The following is a 23,504-nucleotide window of genomic DNA, read 5'->3' on the forward strand; positions in this document are numbered from 1 at the left end:
AAAAAACGACGAAGTTTAAAAACGTCAGACAACGTTGTATGCAAACGCGACAAAACGTCAGAAAAAACGCTCAAAAACGCTACGCTCAGGTGTGAATAGGGCCTAAAAGATAAGAAAGGCGCCTGCAATTGTAGCAATATGGTTACATTTAATGAAGGTACAACATTTTGCAAAATATTGCTACCCTTAGAGGCGCCTCTCTTCTCTTTTATACTCCTGCTGGATTTTGTTTCTAATCCCCTTGTGGAGGCTTCCATTTGTGGATGGACATTTTCTGGTTACACAACTTATCACTTTGCTATAATCTTTTGATATGGACTATAAACTGAAGGACCTATACATAAATGGTTGTGGAACGAATCATTTGATCTTCCATTATTTCTTATGGGGAAATTTGCTTTGATATACGAGTGCTTTGGATTACAAGCATGTTTCTGGAGCGAATTATGCTCGCAATCCAAGGATTTACTGTATTTTTTTTTTATATATATATTTCCCAACCAGCCTATTATGGTAATAACCCCCTTCCTTGTTTTTCTTCTCCTTTTTTTTCAGAGTGCTGTGCTTTGTAACAACCCCATCAAAATCATAGCCAGTTCCACGTTTGCAATGAGATCTATGTGCCAGTATGTTTATTCACCTCTTGGGGGGTAAGGGAGGAAAGATTTCCAATGGCACAATTCAATAATCAGTTGTTTTTACCCAGCCACCCCCCCCCCCCTCCAGCCATCAGCAGAAATGGGTTGGTAATTTTATAGGGATGATGCTGTGGCACTATCACTTATTTACTGAGACTTACAGTGATTATTGCAAACTCAGCTGGGAGCACAGTACAGCTCTTGTTCCAGCAAGCTTGCAGTGTTCACAGTTAGCATTTCTGCAATACAGTGGAGTCTCAGAAGCAATTCAGCAAGAAAAAAAAAATTGCCATGAATTTCTCCATACTGTATATTTATTATTTTCTCAACAGCGCCATCTACCGACCGTTCCTCAAACTCCAGCCTGACTCAATGACATTTAACTCTACTCTGGACTGGCGGGGAGCTCCGATAATACGCTTGTAACTGGAGGAGGGGAAGGGGGCACCTTTTTTTCTTGGAAATATACGATGTTAGAAAAAAAATGTAAAACAAATTAATAAAAAAAAAAAAAAAAACTTTCACTCCAAAAAAAAAAGAGGTATTTATTACATCCTTGTCTTTTTAACCCTTCCATGGCTGTCTAGAGGTAACGATCCTGATGGTTTTAGAAAAGCAAGCTGTCGTATTGGGGGATGATGCTTCAATAGTCCAGTAGGTTGGGTGGTCAGTCACGTAATCACAACAGCTGTCAGACTGCCTAAACTTTTGCAAAAGTTTTTGATGGTTAAATAAAGTAAAGTAAAGTAAAACAAAATTAAATATAAAAAAAAAAATGCATCAGTTCTAAAAATATATATAATTATTATTATTTTTAGAACTGATGCATTTATATATATATATATATATATATATATATATATATATATATATATATATATATATATATATATATATATATATATATATATATATATAGTTCTAAAAAACGTTCTTAAAACATATATGTATATATATATTCTTTTTTAGATACTAATACCATACTTTTTTTAGATACTTATTTCTTAGATAATGTATATATATATATATATATATTAATTTTATATCTAAAAAATAAGTATCTAAAAAAGGATGGTATAAACATCTAAAAAAATTATATATATATATATAAAAAGTTCTAAAAAATATATGTAATATAATGTATATATATATATATATATATATATATATATATATATATATATATATATATATATATACATATATATATATATATATATATATATATATATATATATATATATATATATGTATTCTAAAAAACGAAGTATCTAAATAAAGGATGGTATAAATATAAATATATATATATTTATATATATATATTATCTAAAAAATAAGTATCTAAAAAAAAGGATGGTATAAGTATCTAAATATATATATATATATATTTTTTAAGATACTTATACCATCCTTTTTTTAGATACTTATTTTTTAGATTATATATATATATATATATATATATATATATATATATATATATATATATATATATATATATATATATATATATATATATATATTATATTTATACCATCCTTTATTTAGATTACTTAGTTTTTTTAGAATATATATATATATATATATATATATATATATATATATATATATATATACATATATATTTCCAAAAAACGTTCTGATATGTATATATTTTTAGTACTATATATATATATATATATTTAGATACTTATACCATTCTTTTTTTAGATACTTTATATATATATATATATATATATATATATATATATATAAAAAATAAGTATTGTATAAGTATCTAAAAAACAGAATATATATATATATATATATATATATATATTTCTAAAAAACGTTCTAAAAAATATATGTATATATAAATGTATATATAGTACTAAAAATATATACATATATTTTTTAGAACTTTTTTGGAAATATATATATATACATATATTAGCATCAGTTCTGAGAAGTCTCAGATTTTCAGCAGCAAGTCCCCCTCTAGCAGATCTCTATGTACAATATTTTAAAAAAAAGAAATCAGGTGGTGACAGCCATGTTGGCTCATGCGATGGTTGCAATTATGGTAATTGTATGCCTTTTTTTTTTCTTTAAACTCACCCCTGCCAAGAGAAAAAAAAAAGTGAATGAGTTTTTTTTTTTGGTGAAGTCCCCTCCTCCCTGAGTCACTCCCCTAATAAAGACAGGATCCCCAGCTCTATTTGCACTGGTTTAAAGACCCCTGTAACTTGGAGGAAGAAAGGCAACAGCATAAAAAAAAAAGAGGAAATGTCAAAGGAGAAGGTCTGGAAAAAATTAATCGCTGATGGTTTGGAGAAGTTCTCTTAAAGAGGGCTCCACAGTGGTGTGTCAGCCTCACAACACAGACTGTACACTGATGCTGCACATCTGGACTGCCCACTGCTCAATGCCTTGCACTGTATGTACATTACCAGTCTTGGGCAGATAGATAATATAGGCTTTTTATTTAGTTTTTATATATTTTTAGTCTAGATAGATTTTTTTATTTTATTTTTAACTTGGAATACAAGCGGATTTTTAATTATTATTTTTTTTTTTCACTTTTTTTTTTAATACAACCACTTACTTGCTCCAAGTGGTTTTTCACTTTTTTTTATGGTTGCTTTGACATTTCTGAGCATACTTCATCTGTTATATTACCTCAGTGTTGGAAACTGTTTGTTCAAGAAGACCACACAAAGCCTGTGACCACCGGAACCCTGGGAGACTCAAGGTACAGTGATGCTTGCAACTTTCTACTTGATTTTACACGTGGTGCAAAAGTTTCTACAGTGCTTATGGACAGGCTGTTGGGCTGGTAGGGTGGGCAGCTGGGATTTGTAGTTCAACAGCAGCTGTAAGGGGGGGGGGTCTGGTTCTGTTACCATCTTTGGTTTTGGGGTAGGCTGTGTGGCTGGTGGTCTGCAGGAACTTGTGGTTCTACAGCAGCTCAATGGATACACAGTGCCTGCTTCTCCTAAAGGTGATCTTGATTTTGCTTCAATTTTCTCCAAGCAGTGATTCTAGGGGTAGGCTGTGGGGATGGCAGGGTGAACTACTGGGACCTTTAGTTCTACAGCAGCTCTAGAGGGGTGATGGGTCTGATTTTGCTCCCATCAGTGATGCTAAGGCAGACTATGGGACTAGTATTGGGATTTTCTGGGACTTTTAGTTCTACAGCAGCTCTAGAGGGGTGATGGGTCTGATTTTGCTCCCATCAGTGATGCTAGGGCAGACTATGGGACTAGTATTGGGATTTACTGGGACTTTTAGTTCTACAGCAGCTCTAGAGGGGTGATGGGTCTGATTCTGCTCCCATCAGTGATGCTAGGGCAGACTATGGGACTAGTGTTGGGATTTTCTGGGACTTTTAGTTCTACAGCAGCTCTAGAGGGAGGATGGGTCTGATTTTGCTCCCATCAGTGATGCTATAGCAGTCTATGGGACTAGTATTGGGATTTTCTGGGACTTTTAGTTCTACAGCAGCTCTAGAGGGGTGATGGGTATGATTTTGCTCCCATCAGTGATGCTAGGGAAGACTATTGGACTAGTATTGGGATTTACTGGGACCTTTTAGTTCTACAGCAGCTATAGAGGGGTGATGGGTCTGATTCTGCTCCGGTCAATGATTCTTAGGACAGGCTGTTGGACTGGTAGGGTGACCTATTGGGACCTGTAGTTCTATAGCAGCTATATAGGGGTGATGGGTCTGATTCTGCTCCTATCAGTGGTTCTGGGGGCAGGCTGTGGGACTGTTAGGGTGACCTATTAGGACCTGTAGTTCTATAGCAGCTACAGAGGGGTGATGGGTCTGATTCTGCTCCTATCAGTGGTTCTTGGGGCAGGCTGTGGGACTGGTAGGGTGGTCTGCTGGAACTTGTGGTTCTACAGCAGCTAAATAGGCATAATGTGCTTGCTTTCCCCCAAAAGTCTTGATTCATAGTATTGATTCATAGATTTTTTTTTTTTTTTTGCCAAAGGGGATGGACTGTGACGATGGTAGGGTGAGCTGCTGGGATTTTTAGTTATTTGCTAGTTATAGAGGGAGTGGTTAGTCTGATTCTGCTCCCATCAGAGATCCAAGGGGCAGGCTGTGGGACTGGTATCATGACCTACTGGGACTTGTAGTCCTGCTGCAGATCTAGAAGGGTGATGGGTCTAATTCTGCTCCCATCACTGATCCTAGGCACAGGCTGTGGTACTGGTAGGGTGACCTACTGGGACTTGTAGTTCTACAGCAGCTCTAAAGGGGTGAGGGGTCTATTTCTGCTCCTATCACTGATCTTTTGGGGTAGGCTGTGGGACTGGTAGGGTGACCTACTGGGACTTGTAGTTCTACAGCATCCATAAAGGGTTGATGGGTCTAATTCTGCTCCCATCAGTGATCCTAACGGAAGGCTGTTGGACTGGCAGGGTGACCTACTGGCACTTGTAGTTCTACAGCAGCTATAGATGGCTAATGGGATTTGCTCCTATCAACTGTTCTGGGTATGGGCTACAGGACTGGTTGATGACCTGCTGGGATTTGTAGTTCTACATATGCTGTAGAGGGGTGATGAGTCTGCATTTGCTCCCATCAATGGTCTTAGGGGTGGGCTATGAGACTGGTTGGATGACCTGCTGGGATTTGTAGTTCTACATATGCTATAGAGGGGTGATGGGTCTGATGCTGCTCCCATTAGTGGTTCTGGGGGCAGGTTGTGGGACTGGTTGGCTGGAACTTGCGGTTCTACAGAAGTTAAATGGGCATAATATGCCTGCTTCTCATAATAGTGTTTTTGATACATAGTATTTTTTTATTTTTATTTTTTCAAAATGCAGCTTTTTTAATATAGTAGTTTACATTCAACTGGACCGTGCACTCTAGATTTTTTTTATTATTATTTAATTAGACTTATATACATAAAACATTCCCTGTTAAATATAGATGTAAGTAGAATATATATAAGTATATAACATAATCATCACAATAAAAATAGAAAGTGGAATTTAAATGCAATAGTAATATGTATATATTTTAAACATATGTGCTGTTTACACGCAATACTAACATTTATTATATATATTTATAAACAGATGTGTCACTTACATGTAATAGTAACATTTATTATATATATTTATAAACAGATGTGTCACTTACATGTAATAGTAACATTTATTATATATATATATATAAGACTGATGTGTCACTTACATATAATAGTAACATTTATTCTATATATGTATAAACATATGTACCATTTGCATGTAATAGTAACATTTATTATACTCAGGCATGCAAAGGACATCCTCAGGCAATATATTCTCACAGTTGCTAATAAGTGTTACATGTGTGTATTGTAATAGAATGTATCCATTCATTGTAGTACTCAGCCCCTTCCCTTATAAGTAAGGCAGGCGATGATGTCTGCAGAGGAGGGGAGGGGGATGTGGCTCAGAATATTGCCTCCAGGAATATAGAAATACGTGCCAAGGACTTGTCTAGGTATGGGGGGGGGGGGTGTCAAGTCCAACCTCAGAGGCAATGACAAAAAGACTTAAAGATGATGTGACACAGACACCTCTATTGGAATTGTGGATCCAGGGTGGGCTTTGTCCAAGGCTGTGCCCATTGGCAGATCTGTCTTCACACCTCTCCAGCTCTGCATTTGAATGAAAAAAGGATGTTCTGTTCAGCATCCCGCCTTGTCCCAAATAACATTTGTGTTGCCGGCCTGGAGGAGTAGAAAAACTGCTCCATTATCCCAATACACAACCTTCTAGTTCTAGCTCCATTGTATCACCAGTCTTTGGGTTGCTAAATTGTTACATTATATCAACACTTCAAGATTTCCTATAGGAGAACTGTGATTTATTAATACCAGAGTGAAGGGAACATAGTGGGATCACCATAGTAACCAATCACACCTTAGATAATTCTCAGACCTAGTGCCAACTGTTTAAAGATGTTGCCCAAGTCAATAAAGACCTTTTTTTTGTGGGGGTGGGGGGATTTGCCATTGAGACCCTCAACAATTTTAGCTTCTCTAAAAAAAATAAAACCCAACTGAGTAAGTGATCATCTTCAGAAATAATTATTGGAGCACATTTGGGCGGGGTGAGTCAAAGCTGTGCATCCCTGTTCAATCTTGGAGCCCAAGTCAATGAAGACCTTTCTTGAGGGGTTGAAGGTGGGGCAGTTTGCCATTAAGACCCTCAACAGTACTAGTTCCTAAAACAACTGAATATGTGATTATCTGTAGAAATAATTTTTGGAGCCCATTTGGGGGTAACTCAAAGCTGTGCATCCCTGTTGGATCTTGGAGCCCAAGTTAATGAAGACTTTTTGTGGGGGCAGAGGGGGGGATTTCCCATTGAGACCCTGAACAATATTAGCTTCTCTAAAAGACAAACAAAAAAACAACTGAATATGTGATCATCTGCAGAAATAATTCTTGGAGCCCATTTGGGGGGTGGGGTGAGTCAAAGCTGTGCATCCCTGTTCAATCTCGGAGCCCAAGTCAATGAAGACTTTTTGTGGGGGCAGAGGGGGGGATTTCCCATTGAGACCCTGAACAATATTAGCTTCTATAAAAGACAAACAAAAAAACAACTGAATATGTGGACATCTGCAGAAATAATTCTTGGAGCCCATTTGGGGGGTGGGGTCAGTCAAAGCTGTGCATCCCTGTTCAATCTTAGAGCCCAAGTCAAAGAAGACCTTTTTTGAGGGGTTGAAGGTGGGGCCGTTTGCCATTAAGACCCGTCAACAATAATAGTTTCTAAAACAACTAAATATGTGATCATCTTCAGAAATAATCCCTGGAGCCCATTTGGGGGTGTGGTAACTCAAAGCTGTTGGATCTTGGAGCCCAAGTCAATGAAGACTTTTTGTGGTGGCAGAGGGGGCATTTACCATTGAGACCCTCAACAATATTAGCTTCTCTATAAAAAAAAAACCCAACTGAATATGTGATCATCTGCAGAAATAATCCTTGGAGCTCGTTTGGGGGCGGGGTGATTCAAAGCTGTGCATCCCTGTTGGATCTTGGGCCCAAGTCAATGAAGACTCTTTGTGGTGGCAGAGGGGGCATTTACCACTGAGACCCTCAACAATATTAGCTTCTCTATAAAAAAAAACCCAACTGAATATGTGATCATCTGCAGAAATAATCCTTGGGGCTCATTTGGGGGCTGGGTGAGTCAAAGCTGTGCATCCCTGTTGAATCTTGGAGCCAAAGTCAATGAAGACCTTTTTTTAGAGGGTGAAGGTGGGGCAGTTTGCTATTAAGACCCTCAACAATATTAGTTTCTAAAACAACTGAATATGTGATTATCTGTAGAAATAATCCCTGGAGCCCATTTGGGGGTGTGGTAACTCAAAGCTGTTGGATCTTGGAGCCCAAGTCAATGAAGACTTTTTGTGGTGGCAGAGGGGGCATTTACCATTAAGACCCCCAACAATATTAGCTTCTCTATAAAAAAAAAACCCCAACTGTATATGTGATCATCTGCAGAAATAATCCTTGGAGCTCATTTGGGGGCGGGGTGAGTCAAAGCTGTGCATCCCTGGCCAATCTTGGAGCCAAAGTCAATGAAGACCTTTTTTGAGAGGGTGAAGGTGGGGCAGTTTGCCTTTAAGACCCTCAACAATATTAGTTTCTAAAACAACTGAATATGTGATTATCTGTAGAAATAATTCTTGGAGCCCATTTGGGGGCAGATCAACTCACAGCTGTGGATCTCTTTTCGATCTTGTACTGTTGGATTCTTGTTGCTATTAGCAACAGCTCTTTGCTTTACTGTAGCAGCAGTATTTAGAGATCTAAATCATTATACTGTACCAACAAATTAGGATTTTATAACATTGACAATAGTTGATTGAAAGTAAAGCAAAGGTAAAAAAAATGATTGTTGCTATAGCAACCAATCAGAATGTAACTTACATTCTCTGACATGCACGAGGAAAGGCTCTATTGAATGTATATGCTTTTCCCTTATGCACTGTACCATTGTTATTAGAATTCAAAAGTTACATTGTATCAGTTTAAGAGTTTTTAGCTAGCTACAGTTTGTGGCTGCACTGCATCGGCATCTTAGAATCCCATAAACCGTTACATGACATCATCAGTTTAGAATTCTGTAATTGTTATATTCTATGAGCCGTTTAGGTTTTTTTCAACTGTTATAATCCAGGAGCCCTTTAGAATGTTGTAACTGTTACATTGCATGGGTCAGTTAGAGTCCTTTGAGATGTTACATTGTGTAAGCCAAGGGGATCTCTAAACTACGGCCCTCCAGTTGTTCAGGAACTACAATTCCCATCATGCCTAGTCATGTCTGTGAATGTCAGAGTTTTACAATGCCTCATGGGATGTGAAGTTCCGCAACAGCTGGGGGGCCTGTAGTTTGGAGATCCTTGTTGTAAGCCATTGAAAGTTCTATAGATGTTACATTGTAGGAGTCCTTGAGAGTTCTATAGATGTTACGTTGTAGGAATCCTTGAGAGCTCTATAGATATTACATTGTCTGAGCCATTGAAAGTTCTATGGATGTTACATTGTAGGAGTCACTGAGAGTTCTATACAATAGATGTTACATTGAGTGAGCCATTGATAGTCCTATAGATGTTACATTGTAGGAGTCATTCAGAATTCTATAGATGTAACATTGCCCAAGCCATTGAAAGTTCAATGGATGTTACATTGTAGGAGTCCTTGAGAGTTCTATAGATGTTACATTGTCTGAGCCATTGAAAATTCTATGGATGTTACATTGTAAAAGTCATTGAGAGTCCTATACAGTAGAATAGATGTTACATTGAGTCAGCTATTGATATTCCTATAGCTGTTACATTGTAGAAGACCTTGAGAGCCATTGAGAGTCATATAGATCTAACATTGTAGGAGTCATTAAGAGTTCTATAGATGTTACATTGTGAGAGCCATTGAAAGTTTTATGGATGTCATATTCCACAAACCATTGAACATTCCATAGATGTCACATTGTAGGAGCCATTGAGAATTCTATAAATGTTACATTGAATGAGCCATTGAGATTTCTATGGATGTTTACGTTGTTTGGGCCATTTAGAGTCTATAAATGTTACATTGTATGAGCCATTAAAAGTTCTACTGATGTTACATTGTAGGAGCCATTTAGACCCCTTTCACATGTGTGGACCGTATGTCCACATTTTCATCCATCCGTTTGCGGATGAAAACGGGACATACATGGGTCCCTATGTGATTGCGGGTGTCAGCGGATGAACATCCGTAATCACCCGCCTCCGCAAAGCTCCGATTTTGCGGATGGAAGAAAATCCTATTTTTTCTTCGGTCTGCGGATCGGATCAGATGAACACGGACACACGGTCCGTGTTCATCCGATCCCCCCATAGGGGAGAGCGGAGAAAAGACAGGGCGGTCCTTGCACAGTGTGCGGGGACCGCCGTGTCAGCAGACGGCTCAGGGGGGATTTTACGGAGGATCCCAGCTGAGCTGACAGACACACGGAGGCGGATCATTACTGATCTGCCCCGTGTGAAAGGGCCCTAAGAGTTCTTTATGGCTCTGTTTCCACTATTGCAACTCCAAAGTCGCGCAATTTTTTACCGCAATTTTACCGCATTTTTTTCCCACGACTTGAAGCAATGCCTGTGTATTCTTGAGGTCTATGGACCTTAAGTCGCATCAAAGTGGGACCAAAGTAGTGCAGGGGCTACTTTGAAATCGCTGCGACTTGAAGTCGCACACATATGAACTGTACTCATTGGAAATCATGGAGTACGACTTGTCATGCGCCTTTTCAGTCCCAAGTCGCATTACAAGTCACACAATGGAAACCAAGCCTCAGGCCGCGTACACAAGACCGGTTAAACCGATGAGAATGGTCTGATGGACCGTTTTCATCGGTCCAAACCGATCGTGTGTGGGCGCCATCCGTTATTTAACCATTGGTTAAAAAAAAGCCAACTTGTTTTAAATTTAACTGATGGATTCCTAACTGATGGGAAAAAAACAATTGTTAGTAGGCACGTCCATCGGTTAAAAATCCACGCATGCTCAGAATGAAGTCGACGCATGCTTGGAAGCATTGAACGTCGTTGTGTTTTACGTCACCGCGTTCTGACACGATTGTTTTTTTTACCGATGGTGTGTAGGTGTGACGGACCATCAGTCAGCTTCATCGGTTAACCGATGAAAACGGTCCGTTCTCATCGGATGGACCGATCGTGTGTACAGGGCTTAACTGTTACAATGCACTAGCCATTTAAAGTTCACTTTGTAAGAACAATTTTGAGTTCTACAGCTGTTCCATTGCATGAGGCTTTTGGAACTCTGTAACTGTTAAATCATAACAATCCAAGCACTAGACAGCCTAGTTTCTCCTCGCTTTGATAATTAGACTGAAACGTGGCATGCAGGGTACCTACTTCAATAAAAGCTTGTTTAATGATGTCCAGGGTGAGGTTACTGGCAGCTGAGCAGCCTTCAGATAGCCATGCTGTATTAGAAAACCACATTTGTGATCCCTCCCTGTTTGGGCTCCAACCCAGAGCTCCGCTGGATACAACAGTCGGGGTTATAACGTTATTTTGGCACATTTCTAGCATAATGAAAAGCTAAGTCATTAAGAGAGGCAGGGCCAGCCGGAAAAGGGAGACAGAAACAAGCACGTGGGATTATAACGCGCACATAAGGCTCAGTTCACAAAGCTAACACAACGGGATAAGTACCCTTATTTTCCACAAAAAAAAAACGTGACAGTTATTTTCAGTCAAGTCCAATGACATTTGTCAATTACAGTCACATGAATAACAATAGAGTGCCTTAGGCTGATGTTGAAGCTTTGTAAATGTGATTTTTTTTTTTGTAAGAGGCACAATTTGTGACATGACTTATTTTGCGTGAAGTCAGCAGCGAGCTTGTTTGCACAGAGAGTCAGATTATTTAAATCATAAAACTCGCTGTACAGAGAGAGCAGTGTATGAGGTTGGCTCAGCTCCTGAGCAGCAAGCTCCCAGAGTTATGAAGTTGCCTCTTGTACTCCATTCTCCACGTGATCCATGTGGGGGAATACCTTTGACGTCACCGAGATGTAGACCTCCTCGAGTGACGCAACATCTGCTGTGCCTGGGGGTTGGTTGGCTGCTGTAGACTAGAGGAGTTCCCTGTGTTGGAAGGCTGAGCTAGAGATTGCAAAGAGGGATGGATGGTTTTTTAGAGAGGTGATGACAGCCCACAGATAATCTGGTACTTTATTCTGGGAGTCTGAAGCTGTTCCAATGGGGACAGGAAGCTGTTATCTCTACATACATTAAAAGGGTGACTTTCCATTGGATAATAGTGGCACATTTTCCAACGCTTTGGATTCTTCACTGTCACCTTCTGCCTTATCTACCAAGACCAAATATAGAACCTACGCATTTTATTCCATTTATAGTGCTTAGTCCTTGGGTTTTTTTTTTTTTCAAGGAAGCATTGTCCGAAGCTACAGTAAAACCTTGGATTGAGAGCATAATTCGTTCCGGAAACATGCTTGTAATCTAAAGCACTTGTATATCAAAGCAAATTTCCACATAAGAAATAATGGAAACTCAAATGATTCGTTCCACAACCATTTATTCATAACTCCTTCAGTTTATAGTCCATATAAATAGATTATAGAAATGTGAAAGATTGTGTAACCAGAAAATGTCAATCTACAAATGGAAGCCTCCACAAGGGGATTAGAAGCAAAATCCAGCAGGAGCTACAGTGTATTAAAGAGAAGAGAGGAGCCTCTAAGGCCACGTACACACGTCCGAGAAACTCGACGGGCAAAACACATCGTTTTGCTCGTCGAGTTCCTTGTGAAGCCGCCGAGGATCTCGGCGAGCCAAGTTTCCCCATTGACTAACGAGGAAATAGAGAACATGTTCTCTATTTGGCCCGACGAGATCCTCGCCGGTTTCCTCGGCCGAAAGGGTACACACGACCGGGTTTCTCGGCAGAATACGGCTCCGATCGAGTTTCTGGCTGAATTCTGCCGAGAAACTCGGTCGTGTGTGCGGGGCCTTACGTATAGCAAAATGTTGTACCTTCATTGAAATGGAAGGAAACCCTCCATTACAACTTTCACCTACAGGTAAGCCTAAATTAATGCCGCGTACACACGATCATTTTTTAGCATGAAAAAAACGTTGTTTTTCAGCATGTCGAAAAAACAAAGTTTTTCCAACTTCATCATTAAAACAATGTTGCCTACACACCATCGTTTTTAAAAAATGATCTAGCAAAGCGCGGTGATGTACAACACGTACGACTTTGGGCTGCTTTAGCTGATTCCGTGTTAGTAAAAGACGATTCGCGCCTTTCTGTCTGTTACAGCGTGATGAATGTGCTTACTCCATTACGAACGGTAGTTTTACCAGAACGAGCATTCCCGTCTCATAACTTGCTTCTGAGCATTCTGAGTTTTTTACGTCGTTTTAGCCCACACACGATCATTTTTTACAACCCGAAAAATGACGTTAAAAAATGCAGCATGTTCGATTTTTTTTTTTTTTTTCGTTTTTCAGAACCTGAAAAATGATGTGAAGCCCACACACGATCAGTTTAAATGACATTTTTGAAAAACAACGTTTTTTTCATGCCGAAAAATGATTGTGTGTATGCGGCATAAGGCTTACTTGTAGGTGTTTGCAATATCTCCTAAACCTACACGGTTTAGGAGATATATGCCAAAACGAATGCACAGTTGTCTACGGCACGCCATAGACAACGGCGCAGGCACACTGAGAATGCCGGTTTTCTAAATGGATAATGCCGGCTTTGACGGCTCCCGCACGCATTCGCAGAGTAACGTCATCGCCGCTCCGGCCAATCACAACGCCGGAGCGGCGATACCCGTAAGTAACCTCCGGGAGATATATCTGCGGCTGGAGGGGAAGACAAGGACGGCTTCGGGGGCTTCGATCTTAGGTAAGTAAATGCATAATGAACTAGTATGCTAGTCATACTAGCTCATTATGCCTTTGTCTTGCAGGTTGTTGTTTTTTTTACTTTTTTGGGGTTTACAACCACTTTAAATGTAACTATATAACTACACTTAGAGGAGCCTCTCTTCTCTTTTATACTCAGTTGTGACTTGACTCTACTCTTATATCAAAACATCGCTTGTATATCAAGTCAAAGTTTATTAAAATATTTTGCTTGTCTTGCAAAACGCTCTCAAACCAAGTTACTCTCAAACCAAGGTTTTACTGTATATGCAAACTGCAATTGCTGAACGTTTGAAGATGCTAGTTGACTAGTTACAGGTATGATGATCCAAAGGCTTACATGCTTTTTGAGTTCATGTAAACATGTAGATCAGGAGTTTTGATTTTTCTGACCTCATGTTCTGGGTGATTGGCTAAAGAAAGCATTCTCTAGGATAAAGATAGTAATGGCCACTTTCATATTTCTCCCACTACAATTTTCCTGTACAGTGCCTTGAAAAAGTATTCATACCCCTTGACATTTTCCACATTTTGTCATGTTACAACCAAAAATGTGAATGTATTTTATTGAGATTTTATGAGATAGACCAACACAAAGTGGCACACAGGGCTTTTTTTTCTCAAACTGGAACTCAAGCACGACCCCCCAAAACCCCTCCACCCACACACACACTCTCCAAATCACATCAAATAGTGGGTGTGGTCAGTCAAGTTTTACAAACAGTAGGAGGGTCTTAAAGGGGCATCAAATACCAATATTGCATTAGGTACAGAGTGCAGAGTTCAGGGGGGTTACACATAGAGTGCAAAGCTGTCACTTGTAAACACAAGTGACACTGTCACTTGTAAACCAGACTTCTGTGTTTACAAGTGATTGTGGTGAGCAGCCCCACCCTCCCCCCGAAGGTTCTGAGACAGAGGTGGTGGAACTGAGTTCCACCAATTTCCCCCTGAAATTAAGCCCTGGTGGCGCATAATTGTGAAGTGGAAGGAAAATGATAAATGGTTTGCAAAATGTTTTACAAATCAATTTGTGAAAAGTGTGGCATGCATTTGTATTCAGCCCCCTTTAATTTGAAACCACAAACTAAAATCTAGTGGAACCAATTGCCTTCAGAAGTCACCTAATTAGTAAATAGAGTCCAAATGTGTGTAATTTGATCTCTGTATAAATACAGCTGTTCTGTGAAGCCCTCAGAGGTTTGTTAGAGAACCTCAGTGAACAAACATCATCATGAAGACCAAGGAACACACCAGACAGGGATAAAGTTGTGTAGAAGCTTAAAGTAAAGTTAGGTTATAAAAAAATATCCCAAGCTTTGAACATCTCACGGAGCTCTGTTCAGTCCATCATCTAAAAATGGAAAGAGTATGGCACAACTGCAAACCTTCCAAGACATGGCCGTCCACCTAGACTGAGAGGCCGGGCAAGGAGAGCATTCATCAGAGAAGCAGCCAAGAGGCCCATGGGAACTCTGGAGGAGCCACAGCTCAGGTGGGAGAATCTGTCCACAGGACAACTATTAAGGAAGACTGCCAGGAGAGCTTTTGGCCGGTAAAACTGGACGTGTGTTCCCATCAGGAAAACAGCCGGGAATCCCGGCGGGAAAATAGAGAACCCGCTCTCTACTTTCCCGTTGGGATTCCCGTTGTTTTTTTTCTGCCAGATCTACTACTTACCTATGGGAAACACTGCGAGGCAGTGCCGATGGAGCATACACACGGCTGGGATTCCAGGCCAAAGCTCCATGGCAGTTTTCCTGCCAGGTTCTCGGCTTTCCCCTCGGTTTTCTCTGCAGACTTTTACCACTGAGAAAACTGAGCGTGTGTACAGGGCTTCAGTCGTACACTCCACAAATCTGGCCTTTCTGGAAGAGTGGCAAGAAGAAAGCCATTGTTGAAAGAAAGCCATAAGAAGTCCTGTTTGCAGTTTTCGAGAAGCCTTGTGAGGGACACGGCAAACATGTGGAAGAAGGTGCTCTGGTCAGATGAGACCAAAACTGAACTTTTTGGCTTTACAGAGCAAAACTTGCAAAGCACACTTTTCAGATATTTATTTGTAAAAAAATTGGAAAACCATTTATCATCTTCCTTCCACTTCACAATTATGTGCCACTTTGTGTCGGTTTATCATATTAAATCTCAATAAAATACATTTACATTTTTGATTGTAACATAACAAAATGTGGAACATTTGAAGGGGTAAGAATACTTTTTCAAGGCACTGTATATGGTACAAAATTATATAGGTGTTCCTTCATGGTTATTTTTTTCTGCCAGCACTCTAGAATAGCCTATGGTAAATGTCAAAAAGCTCTTGCACTCTTAAACAATATAAAAACCTCATAGGCTTAAATTTTGATTCCTTCCTTCTGATTTGCCAAACTTTGAGCCACGAGTGGCCCTGCAAGCACCACCCTCCTATGTCAACATTAATTATTGCCTTTTGTATCTCATACAGTAGTAGTGCCACTGGATCCCCCTAATGGCCTTTTGTTGCCTTAGGCCTCGTACACACGATAGGTTAACCAGAGGACAATCGTCGATCAAAACCGATCGTGTGTGGGCCCCATAGGTTATTTAACCATTGGTTAAAAAAAAAGCCAACTTGCTTTAAATTTAACCGATGGATTCCAAACCGATAGGTCAAAACCGATCGTTAGTAGGCACGACCATCGATTTAAAATCCACGCATGTTCAGAATCAAGTCGACTCATGCTTGGAAGCATTGAACTTCATTTTTTTCAGCACGTCGTTGTGTTTTACGTCACCGCGTTCTGCCACGATCGGTTATTTAACCGATGGTGTGTAGGCGCGACGGACCATCAGTCAGCTTCTTCGGTAAACCAATGACAACGGTCCTTCAGACCGTTCTCATCGAATGGACTGATCGTGTGTACAGGGCTTCACAGTCTGAGTGTGGTCTATTTCTATCCATAGGGAATTACCAGTAGCACTTCATTTTCCTTAAGATTCCAATTTATATTTTTTACTCATACTGGAAGAAGAGGAAATGTTTTGAATGTTTTAGCATGGGAAACTTATTAAATAACCCACAATGAAATTTCCATAATCTTCCCTTGTGGCAGTCTTCTAATAATCCTCTCAGAGTGGAACATTACATCCAGAGAAATAGAAATTCTCAGCAAAGTGGCCCACTTACATCCCTTATAAGCTGATAAACTGACAGTCCAAATCACTCATCGTAAGTCTGACAGTTTGATTTGAAAGCAGGAGAGATGAGAAAATTGATTGGCCTCAACCAAGATTTGACTCCAAGTCAAACTCATAGGTACACGGATAGTGGTAAATACCTCAACCAATGAATCTATACTCATCAATGAAGTAAAATGGAAGAGCAGTCTTTGGGACCCTCTCTACTAACAGTCCTTATACAATGTCTAGTAGTGCTGCTCTCCCTTCCCCCACTTGCCTGCCCTTCAAAATCCAATAGCAGTGTGTGTTTTAGATAAATGACCCAAAATGACTTATAGCGACTCTCTTGCTACATTATTATTTTTTTTTGTGGCATTAAAGCAATTCATATTTACCTATCTGCTGTCTAGGCCACTCATCTCTGCTGCATTAAAGACCCAAGCTTTCTAAAGAGTGTTCAGCATTGGGCACTTATGGAATTGTCAGGTGCTTGCATTCCCCTTCTGTGCTAAGTCCTCCTATGACAGTCCCTATGCAGTAGTGTCGGTGAAGGAACCACAGGGTACAACATTGGACATACCCAGAGGCATGGGGGCAGCATAGTGACTTAGTGGTCACCCCTTTTCCTTGCGGCACTGGGATACCTAGGCTGAATCCTGGTCAGGACACTATTTGCATGGAGTTTGTATGTTCTCCTTTTGCTTGCAAAGGTTTAATCTTGTTTCCTCCCACACTCCAAATGCAAGCTGGAAGGTTAGTTGGCCCTTGCCCAAAGTGGCCCTAACGTGTACTGTACATACTGTATGTATATGGGATAGAGACCTTTGATTGTAATTTTTTTAAGGACAAGGACAGATGTTAATGTACAGTATGTAGAGTGCTACGTAAATTGTCAGCACTATATAATTTAGTTAATAAATAAGAATGATGATCACTCAGCAAGCTTAGATTTTCAAAACAATGAAGTTTGACACCACGGGCAGTAGGACAAGTAAGTATTATTTTGCTCTCATTGCAGGCCTGCCATCTTTCCCCTCTTTTTTAGATTAGCAACAAAGTTGCTTTAACCAATAGGCAATAAGGGTAATAATGTAGAAAAAGACTCACCCAAGCTCTACTGCACAATTGTAAAGTAATGAGCTGAATATCGGTGCTCGGGTTTTGTTGTGTCCCACGAACATCAAAATAGCAAGAAATCCCGGCAACACGATTGCTTCTTCTTACAAATCTTTATTTGGCACTATTAGCAGTGCTACATCTATAGTGCTAACAGGTTTCGGCCGGAGCCTTTCTCATATGAGGAAGACTCTGGCCGAAACCCGTTAGCACTATAGATGTAGCACTGCTGTTAGTGCCTAATAAAGATTTGTAAGAAGAAGCAATCATGTTGCCGGAATTTCTTGCTAAAAGGAAATAAAGAGGCTATGATATTTTCTAACGATTAAGTGATATTATTATAAATAATGTGAAGGAGCATGCATGAACCACAGACCAATTTTAAGGGACCCCTGTACCAGTTCACTTTAAAGGGGGTTGAGTTTGTTTAACTGGTAATAATTTGTTAGGATTAACAAACATTTGTTAGGATTACAATAAAATAGATATAAAGGCCATGAATGTTGTATTAGGCTTTATTCACTAAGCTATAACCTATGTATTGCTACCCAAAATGCGCTCTATTTTCAGCCAGGTGACTGTTATTTTCATTTCTCATTGGCCTTTCATTGCTGAAAATAACATTAATTTTGGTAAATTACAATACTTCTGTTTTGTACAATGCAGAATCTTTGTATACTTATTGGTACTTATCGACCCCCTTCTTCTATTTTTTTTTGGCATTGTAGTGTCATGACATCTGTCCCTAGCAGTTGGGTAGGATGTAGATGTCTGCAAGGGTGTCACCTCCTGGCACTCGTGTCCTCTTCTGCACCTCTCTGAGCTGGTCACTAGCACCTGTTATTTGGCATCATTTTCTGCTGGGAAGGTGAAGGATCTAAATACTTAGTAGTGTTTTTTTCTAACGTAACACATATAATTTGGTTATATTTTTGCTATAGTTAAACAAAAATCCTGCTTGGTTAAAAAAAAAAAAAACCTTTTTATACTAAAAGTTATTTTTTTTTTTTTTTTGCAAATGTTATTTCAGATTTCTACCTTCTTTTTTGGAGAATTTTCAAACATTTTCCTATTGGCTGGCCTGCTTAGTTTTCTTTTGAGAAATAGTTCTTCTGTATAGAGTATTGCATTGCTTGTTATATTTGAAGCAAACCAGAGAGTTTGGGTAGCAGAGAGATTCCAAACGCAGTGCTAAGCACATTTAAAGCCAAGTATTTAGGTGGCAAATTAGAGCAGTGTAACACACTACAGGAAAAGGTTAATAAATATAGGTTGCTGGCACCAGGGTCTGGACACCAGTGTTTGTCAGTTCAGGAAAGTAAGACTTTGATAACGAAGTAAGATAGCTAGTGTTAGCACTGGGGTTCGAGGGAGCGATAGCGCTGGTTAGTGTCAGAGCTACAGGGAAAATGAGTATTAATGCTGGGGTTAATATATGGTTGCAGGGAGAATTAGTGGTGGGGCTACAGAGAAGGTTAGTGTTAGGGCTACATGGAGTGTTAGTGCTAGGGTAACAAGGAATATTTGTGGTAGGACCACAGGGAAGGTTAGTATGTAAGTTATTGTTAGCTAACAGAGAGGGCTAGTGTTAGGGTTACTAAGAGGGCTAATTTTCAATTTAGTAGTAGTAGGGTTACAGGGAGCATAGTTGTTAGGTTTACAGGGAAGGTTAATGTTAGGGTTACAGGGGGGTAAGGTGTTAGGGTTTCAAGGAAGGTTAGTGGTAGGGTTACAGGGAAAATTAGTGCTAGGGTTACAGAGAGGATTAGTGGTAAGGTTAAAGGGAGGATTAGTAGTAGGGTTACAGAGAGGATTAGTGGTAGGGTTAGAGGGAGGAATAGTGGTAGGGTTACAGATAGGATTAGTGGTAGGGTTACAGGGAGGTTTAGTGGTAGGGTTACAGGAAGATCCAGTAGTAGAGTTACAAGGAGGATTAGTGCTAGGGTTACAGAGAGGATTAGTGGTAGGGTTACAGGGAGTATTAGGAGTAGGGTTACAGAGAGGAATAGTGGTAGGGTTACAGAGAGGATTAGTGGTAGGGTTACAGGGAGGATTAGTGGTAGGGTTACAGAGAGGATTAGTGGTAGGGTTAGAGGGAGGATTAGTGGTAGGGTTACAGATAGGATTAGTGGTAGGGTTACAGGGAGGTTTAGTGGTAGGGTTACAGGAAGATCCAGTAGTAGAGTTACAAGGAGGATTAGTGGTAGGGTTACAGGGAAGGTAAGCATTGGGGTTACAGTGAAGTTTAGTGTTAGGGTTACAGGGAGGGTTACTGCTAGGGTTACAGGGAATGTAGGGTATGTGTAAGGGTTACAGGGGGATTAGAGGAAGGGTTACAGAGAAGGAATGTTTAAGGGTTACAGGGAAGATAAGTGGTAAGGTTACAGGGAAGGTTCTTTGTAGGGTTGCAGGGAAGGTTAGTATTGGGGTTATAGGGAAGATTAATGTTAGGGTTACAGGGAGGACTATTGGTAGGGTTACACTCCCTGTATGTGTAAGGGCTACATGGAGGGTCATGACTTTCATGGATGAGGCACGTTTTTAGCATTTCATCATGTAATTATATCAATGTAAATAATTGTGTTAGTTAAACAATACATGTATCTGTACAAATCTATGTACAGTATAAGACATACAAGAGGAACAATTGTGAAAGAGAGGAATATACTGATTTGAGTTGACAAAGGGTAACTTAGAGAATGATAGGCAGTAACTTATAACAACCAATAAACTTTTAGCAGTTGGCTGTAGTCAGACATATTAAGGGTGATTTGGTAAGTTGCTGTGGGTTACCATCCTATTGTTATGCTGCCCAAGCTCTGCACCTAATAAATGAAAATCCGTAATTGTTTTCCCTCAAACCTATTAAGAAATACATATAAACCGTTTATGCTTGGATTCCCGGCATCTCCTAATTCCAGGCCCCTGTGAAACTTGGCAGCCAGGCGATCTATGGGACCACAGTAGACATGATATAATTTTCCAGCACAGTTGTACATGCATCCAATAACACAGACCCTGCTGGGTAATCCAGTTAAGGCTGCATTCTTTACATTAATCCATCCCTTCCTATTCACTTACATGCTCAGATTGTTCCAAGATTTCTGTTAAAAAAGAAACTTGTATTGTTATTTGGAGAGCAAAGATCTATTAGCTGTGCTGTGTAAGGGCAAAATAACATAGAGCATATAGGATGGATGTCTTGCTGATAGCGATGGGGATGAGACATCTATAAAGCCTTAATGTTATGGTACATGTTCCAGGTTGAGAAAGGAAAGTTCTGTTTTGTGATTGCCGGAAGCGCTAGTTTGTGCACTATATGAAAGGTCTATATGGTTTAGTCCTCACTTGACATTCTCACTGGGCTGCTGGTTTAAGATGGTACTTAGCCATGTAGAGTACCCTATACTGAGAGGCGGATATAACATTAACTGAGATGACTCATGAGACATCTGCCAATAACTGACTGCACTGCCATGGTTCTGACACCATCTATAATGTCCTATCTGGGTCAACTGATGAGTGTGGGCACACAAGTACAGTGAAGTACTTATTTCCACAAAAAAGGACCTATCTTCACCTGTTTGGAAATTATTTTTACCACTGAGGGTTAATGTGTATCAAGGAAACCCTTTCCCTCCCTCTTGCTATCCCACCTAACAGCTATGCAAAGAGGCTGCTGTAAGAGCTTTATTTTATCTTATCCACTATCAAGCTCCATAGAAATCCCTAGATAGCAACTGTGCAAAAATGGACAAGAACTTAATGAAATCCCCTTCTCTCACTAGCATGGACGAGGACAGAGTTGCTAGTATGCTGTCAGCTATGCAACATCACTTGTTGCTAAGAAATTGTTGGCTACACATCTTCTTTGGTTGCTAAGACATTGTTGGTGGCACAATCCCACAGGTTGCTAGGACACTGCCAGCTACACAGCATCAGTGGTTGCTAGTACGTTGTTTGCTACAAAATCTCACTGGTTGCTAAGACACTGGAAGCTACACAGCATCACTGGTTGCTGGGACGTTGTTGGCTACACAATTTCACTAGTTGCTAGGTTGCTGTGTTGACTACACAGTCCCACTGGTTGCTAGGACACTGCCAGCTACACAGCATCGGTGGTTGCTAGTACGTTGTTCGCTACACAGTATTACTGGTTGCCAAGACACTGCCAGCTACACAGCATCACTGGTTGCTGGGACGTTTTTTGCTACACAACGTCACTAGTTGCTAGGATGCTCTGTTGACTACACTGTCCCACTGGTTGCTAGGACACTGCCAGCTACACAGCATTAATGGTTGCTAGTACGTTGTTGGCTACACAATGTCACCTGTTGCTTGGTTACACAGTATCACAAGTTGCTGGGATGTTGTTGGCGATACAGTGTCCCTGGCTGATAGGATGTTGTTGGCTACACAACATCACAGATTGCTAGGACGCTGTTGCTATGCAGCATCACAAGGTTGCTAGGATGTTGTTTGCTACACGGTACCACTGCCTGCTAGGATGTTGTTGGCTACACGACAACACAGCCTGTGATGCTATGCATCCCCATGTCTCTATGTGATAAATTCACGTAGCTGTTTCTAGCAAAGACATGAATATTGTGCAGGGATCAACATTTGTTGCACAGAGACACAACACAATCCTAAACTTTGTCTGGTATTTGAAAGGTAAAGGCAATCTCTGGATTTCTGCAATGCTTTTTGCGCTCCACCATTACTGGCCTCACAAGTGACGGAGGTGTGTTGGCACTCTGTTTTCCTGACTACAGCTGTGCCAGGCAAAAATGAAAGCAGACACAGAACAAATACAGACTTTTCAGCCTAGTGTATTCATTATATTAAGACGTTGTACACTAATTGTAAAACACGGCTGGCCTAATAATCACAATCTGGTCCATTTACTATGTATGAAATAATGTGTTACCAAAAACCGGTCAATTAACATCTTACAATAGTCCATGTGGAATGTTTTTCAAACAAAGCATGCACGGGATGATTATTGGACTGACTCCAACACTGGGATAATTACTGAAAATTATTTTAGGAATTGGAGTATGACTAACCCTTTAAAACCTTCAGTCCTTCAAAGTTGGTGGTAATATCATGAGAGAATTCTTTCACAGGAACTATCTATAGCTAGTGAACCTGCCATAGGAGAAATATAGGGGTCTGCCATTACAGATCTCTTTCTGAAAATGCTACTTTTCTGGCTGTTATGCTGATCCTCTGGATTTTGTTTTTTCTAAATCACCTACCTGGAACATGTACACAGATAAGAATGTTAGAGGAAAGTAAGAAACCCTTATTTGCATGATTGTTCTAGGTGAGCCTTTCTCAACCTTTTTACCCTAGAGGAACCCTTGAAATAATATGTTGGGCCCAGGGAACCCCTGTTAGGATTAGTTCATTGGGGAAAATGCCATAGATGGGTGCTGATATAGCCAAATCTCAAGGAACCCCTAGCAACCTCTGGGGGAACCCTAGGGTTCCACAAAACCTTGGTTGAGAATGCAACTGTGATTAAAAGGGCTTCCTGCAAATAAGATAGTAAAGACTTCTCCCACTGCCCGTGCCACTGAAATACAGAGAAGTCGCTGCTCCAAAACTCTTAAGAAACCTTCAGGGAGTGT

General features: G+C 40.1%; 1 protein-coding gene across 1 annotated transcript in view; it reads left to right on the top strand.

Moving 5' to 3' along the window:
• Positions 1-2,819: 2,819 nt before the first annotated feature.
• The window catches only part of HAS2 (hyaluronan synthase 2), a 48,732-nt gene continuing 28,047 nt past the window's right edge, over positions 2,820-23,504 (top strand). Inside the window, exon 1 of the mRNA XM_040354910.1 lies at positions 2,820-3,366. The gene's annotated coding sequence lies outside the window, so the exon portion shown is untranslated. The remainder of the gene's footprint in view (positions 3,367-23,504) is intronic.

Source organism: Rana temporaria, chromosome 5, assembly GCF_905171775.1.
Source record: "Rana temporaria chromosome 5, aRanTem1.1, whole genome shotgun sequence".
Classification (NCBI taxonomy): domain Eukaryota; kingdom Metazoa; phylum Chordata; class Amphibia; order Anura; family Ranidae; genus Rana; species Rana temporaria.